This window comes from Tursiops truncatus, chromosome 9, assembly GCF_011762595.2.
Source record: "Tursiops truncatus isolate mTurTru1 chromosome 9, mTurTru1.mat.Y, whole genome shotgun sequence".
NCBI classification, from domain to species: domain Eukaryota; kingdom Metazoa; phylum Chordata; class Mammalia; order Artiodactyla; family Delphinidae; genus Tursiops; species Tursiops truncatus.
Genome location: NC_047042.1, coordinates 101,017,204 through 101,023,203, shown reverse-complemented (window position 1 = coordinate 101,023,203; position 6,000 = coordinate 101,017,204).

Sequence of the window (6,000 nt, the reverse complement as noted above, 5' to 3'; positions counted from 1 at the left end):
ATAGGTTTTTACAGAGTATTGAGTAGAGTTCCCTGTGCTATACAATAGGTCCTTGTTGGTTATCTATCTTATAATATAGTAGAGTGTGTATGTTAATCCCAAGCTCCTGATTTATCCCTCCCCCCCAGGTTTCCCCTTTGGTACCCATAAGTTTGTTTTTGATATCTGTGAGTCTGTTTCCGTTTTGTAAATAAGTTCATTTGTATCATTTTTTAAATTAGATTCTACATATAAGTGATATCATATATTTGTCTTTCTCTGTCTGACTTACTTCACTTAGTATGATGATTTTTAGGTCCATCCATGTTGCTGCAAATGGCATTATTTCATTCTTTTTTATGGCTAAGTAATATTCCATTGTATATACGTACCACATCTTCTCTATCCATTCATCTGTCAATGGACATTAAGTTGTGTCCGTGTCCTTGCTATTGTAAATGGTGCTGCAGTGAACATTGGGGTGCATGTATCTTTTTGAATTATGGTTTTCTCCTGATATATGCCCAGGAGTGGGGAAGTTTCCTCTAAATCCCTTCATTCAATGAATGAGGACACTGGGCCTGCAGGTGATTTGAGTCAGCGGCCCCCAATCACACTGCTATTCAGTGGCAGCCAGAGAAGATCCCATTCTCAGACAGGTGTGCTCTTGGCTTCACCGTGGTCTGGCCAAGTGTGTTATCTGTTACTAGAAAATGCTCCAGCCCTGCTTCCTCCACTGGCAAGGGTCTGTTGGCGCCCTGGGCCCAGGACTCCATCCCTGAGGGGAGGCTGTATGTGCCTCAAGCCCGTTGTTCTTACCCTCATCGGTGAGGGTCCGTCTGTGTGTTTCTTTTTCTGCACCAGGGCTACCACACTGTCCAGCATGGTAGGAGCATGATAAGCATTTGCTTAATGGGCTAATAAAAGTAAACAGCTCTTTCATCTATATTAGTGTTTGGCTGAATGTCTGACACCAAGTAATGGTGGAGGAATAGAGTTATGACCAAGACAGAGTTGCCCATAAATGTCATCTTCTGCCTCTGGCCTTACAGTTTTTCCAGCTCAGAGCCTTTCCATGTGCATCCTGAGGGGAAGACTGAAATTCAGCGATAATAGAAATAAGAATATTACTTCGGAAAAGACAAAATCTCTAATTCAGAAAGATACATGCGGGGGGACCTTGAAGATGGCGGAAGAGTAAGACGCGGAGATCACCTTCCTCCCCACGGATACACCAGAAATACATCTACACGTGGAACAACTCCTACAGAACACCTACTGAACGCTGGCAGAAGACCTCAGACCTCCCAAAAGGCAAGAACCCTCCACGTACCTGGGTAGGGCAAAAGAAAAAACAGAAAAAACAGAGACAAAACAATAGGGACGGCACCTGCACCAATGGGAGGGAGCTGTTTAGGAGGAAAAGTTTCCACACACTAGGAAGCCCCTTCGCGGGCGGAGACTGCGGGTGGCGGAGGGGGGAGCTTCGAAGCCGCGGAGGAGTGCACAGCAACGGGTGCGCAGGGCAAAGCGGGGAGATTCCCGCACAGAGGATCGGTGCCGACCGGCACTCACCAGCCCGAGAGGCTTGTCTGCTCCCCCGCCGGGGCAGGCGGGGCTGCGAGCTGAGGCTCTGAGGCTCGGGTTTCGGTTTCGGACGGAGCGCAGGGACAGGACTGGGGTTGGCGGCTTGAACACAGCCTGCAGGGGGTTAGTGCACCACGGCTAGCCGGGAGGGAGTCCTGGGAAAAGTCTGCACCTGCCGAAGAGGCAAGAGACTTTTTCTTACCTCTTTGTCTCCTGGTGCGCAAGGAGAAGGGATTACGAGCGCTGCTTAAAGGAGCTCCAGAGACGGGCACGAGCCGCGGCTAAAAGCACGGACCCCAGAGACGGGTGGGAGACGCTAAGGCGGCTGCTGCTGCCGCCACCAAGGGGCCTGTGTGCGAGCACAGGTCACTCTCCACACCCCTCTTCCGCGGAGCCTGTGCAGCCCGCCACTGCCAGGGTCCCGGGATCCAGGGACAACTTCCCCGGGAGAACGCACGGCGCCTCAGGCTGCTGCAACGTCACGCCGGCCTCTGCCGCCGCAGGCCCGCCCCGCACTCCGTGCCCCTCCCTCCCCGCCCCGAACGCCATGCCCCTCCCTCCCCGCCAGCCTGAGTGCGCCAGAGGCCCCGAATCAGCGGCTCCTTTAACCCCGTCCTGTCTGAGCAAAAAACAGACGCCCTCCAGCGACCTACACGCAGAGGCAGGGCCAAATCCAAAGCTGAGCCCCTGGGAGCTGCGAAAACAAAGAAGAGAAACGGAAATCTCTCCCAGCAGCCTCAGGAGCAGCGGATTAAAGCTCCACAATCAACTTGATATACCCTGCATCTGTGGGATACCTGAATAGACGACGAACCATCCCAAATTAAGGAAGTGGACTTTAGGAGCAAGATCTGTGATTTTTTTCCCTATTCCTCTTTTTGTGAATGTGTATGTGTATGCTTCTGTGTGAGATCTTGTCTGTAGTCTTGTTTCCACCATTTGTCCTAGGGTTCTATCTGTCCATAGTTTTTTTTAAAAATTTTTTTTCGTAATAATCAATTTTAATTTTAATAACGTTATTATACTTTACCTTCGTTCTTTCTTTCTTTCTTTCCTTCCTTCCTTCCCTCCTTTAGACAATGAATCATCCCAAATTGAGGAGGTGGTCTCTGACAGCAAGATTTATGATTTTTCCCCCTTTACCTCTTTTAGTGAGGGTGTATGTGTATCCTTCTGTGTAAGATTTTGTCTGTATAGCTTTGCTTCCAACGTTTGTCCTAAGGTTCTATCCGTCCCTTCTTTTTTTCTAAATAAGAATTTTTTAATTCAATAACTTTATTATACTTTATTTTATTCTTACTGTATCTTCTTTCTTTCTGTCTTTTTTCCTTCTTTCCCTCCTTCCTTCCTTCCACCCTCCCTCCCTGCCTCCTTTCTTTCCTTCTTGCCTTCTTTCCTTCTTTGCTTCTTTCTTTTTCTTTCTTCCTTCCTTCCTTTCTTCCTTCCTTCCTTCCTTCCTTCCCTCCTTTCCTTCTTTCTTTCCTCATACTTCTACTAATTCCCTCTACTTTTTCTCCCTTTTATTCTGAGCCGTGTGGATGAAAGGCTCTTGGTGCTCCAGCCAGGAGTCAGGGCTCTGCCTCTGAGGTAGGAGAGCCAACTTCAGGACACTGGTCAACAAGAGACCTCCCAGCTCCACATAATATCAAACGGCAAAAATCTCCCAGAGACCTCCATCTTAACACCAGCACCCAGCTTCACTCAACGACCAGCAAGCCACAGTGCTGGACAACCTATGCCAAACAACTAGCAAAACAGGAACACAACCCCACCCATTAGCAGAGAGGCTGCCTAAAATCATAATAAGGCCACAGACACTCCAAAACACACCACCAGACGTGGACCTGCCCACTAGAGAGACAAGATCCAGCCTCATCCACCACAACACAGGCACTAGTCCCCTCCACCAGGAAGCCTACACAACCTACTGAACCAACCTTAGCCACTGGAGACAGACATCAAAAACAGCGGGAACTACGAACCTGCAGTCTGCAAAAAGGAGACCCCAAACACAGTAAGATAAGCAAAATGAGAAGACAGAAAAACACACAGCAGATGAAGGAGCAAGATAAAAATGCACCAGACCTAACAAATGAAGAGGAAATAGGCAGTCTACCTGAAAAAGAATTCAGAATAATGATACTAAAGATGATCCGAAATCTTGGAAATAGAATGGACAAAATGCAAGAAACAGTTAACAAGGACCTAGAAGAAATAAAGATGAAACAAGCAACGATGAACAACACAATAAATGAAATTAAAAGTACTCTAGATGGGATCAATAGCAGAATAACTGAGGCAGAAGAACGGATAAGTGACCTGGAAGATAAAATAGTGGAAATAACTACTGCAGAGCAGAATACAGAAAAAAGAATGAAAAGAACTGAGGAGAGTCTCAGGGACCTCTGGGACAACATTAAACGCACCAACATTCAAATTATAGGGGTTCCAGAAGAAGAAGAGAAAAAGAAAGGGACTGAGAAAATATTTGAAGAGATTATAGTTGAAAACTTCCCTAATATGGGAAAGGAAATAGTTAATCAAGTCCAGGAAGCACAGAGAGCCCCATACAGGATAAATCCAAGGAGAAATACGCCAAGACACATATTAATCAAACTGTCAAAAATTAAATACAAAGAAAGCATATTAAAAGCAGCAAGGGAAAAACAACAAATAACACACAAGGGAATCCCCATAAGGTTAACAGCTGATCTTTCAGGAGAAACTCTGCAAGCCAGAAGGGACTGGCAGGACATATTTAAAGTGATGAAGGAGAAAAACCTGCAGCCAAGACTACTCTACCCAGCAAGGATCTCATTCAGATTTGATGGAGAAATTAAAACCTTTACAGACAAGCAAAAGCTGAGAGAGTTCAGCACCACCAAACCAGCTTTACAACAAATGCTAAAGGATCTTCTCTAGGCAAGAAACACAAGAGAAGGAAAAGACCTATAATAACAAACCCAAAACAATTTAGAAAATGGGAATAGGAACATACATATCGATAATTACCTTAAATGTAAATGGACTAAATGCTCCCACCAAAAGACATAGATTAGCTGAATGGATACAAAAACAAGACCCTTATATATGCTGTCTACAAGAGACCCACTTCAGACCTAGAGACACATACAGACTGAAAGTAAGGGGACGGAAAAAGATATTCCATGCAAATGGAAACCAAAAGAAAGCTGGACATATCAGACAAAATAGACTTTAAAATAAGGACTATTAAAAGAGACAAAGAAGGACACTACATCATGATCAAGGGATCGATCCAAGAAGAAGATATAACAATTGTAAATATTTATGCACCCAACATAGTAGCACCTCAATACATAAGGCAAATACTAACACCCATAAAAGGGGAAATCGACAGTAACACATTCATAGTAGGGGACTTTAACACCCCACTTTCACCAATGGACAGATCATCCAAAATGAAAATAAATAAGGAAACACAAGCTTTAAATGATACATTAAACAAGATGGACTTAATTGATATTTATAGGACACTCCATCCAAAAACAACAGAATACACATTTTTCTCAAGTGCTCATGGAACATTCTCCAGGATAGATCATATCTTGGGTCACAAATCAAGCCTTGGTAAATTTAAGAAAATTGAAATTGTATAAAGTATCTTTTCTGACCACAACGCCATGAGACTAGATATCAATTACAGGAAAAGATCTGTAAAAAATACAAACACATGGTGACTTCCCTGGTGGCGCAGTGGTTGAGAATCCGCCTGCCAATGCAGGGGATACGGGTTCGAGCCCTGGCCTGGGAGGATCCCACATGCTGTGGAGCAACTAACCCTGTGCGCCACAACACTAAGCCTGTGCTCTGGAGTCCGTGCTCCGCAACAAGAGAAGCCACCAAAATGAGAAGCCCGTGCACTGCAAGGAAGAGTGGCCCCCACTCGCCACAACTAGTGAAAGCCCATGTGCAGCAACGAAGAACCAACACAGCCAAAAATAAATAAGATAAAAACTAATTTAAAAAAAAAAATACAAACACATGGAGGCTAAACAATACACTACTTAATAATGAAGTGATCACTGAAGAAATCAAAGAGGAAATCAAAAAATACCTAGAAACAAATGACAATGGAGACACAACGACCCAAAACCTATGGGATGCAGCAAAAGCAGTTCTAAGGGGGAAGTTTATAGCAATACAAGCCCACCTTAAGAAGCAGGAAACATCTCGAATAAACAACCTAACCTTGCACCTCAAGCAATTAGAGAAAGAAGAACAAAAAAACCCCAAAGCTAGCAGAAGGAAAGAAATCATAAAAATCAGATCAGAAATAAATGAAAAAGAAATGAAGGAAACAATAGCAAAGATCAATAAAACTAAAAGCTGGTTCTTTGAGAAGATAAACAAAATAGATAAACCACTAGCCAGACTCATCAAGAAAAAATGGGA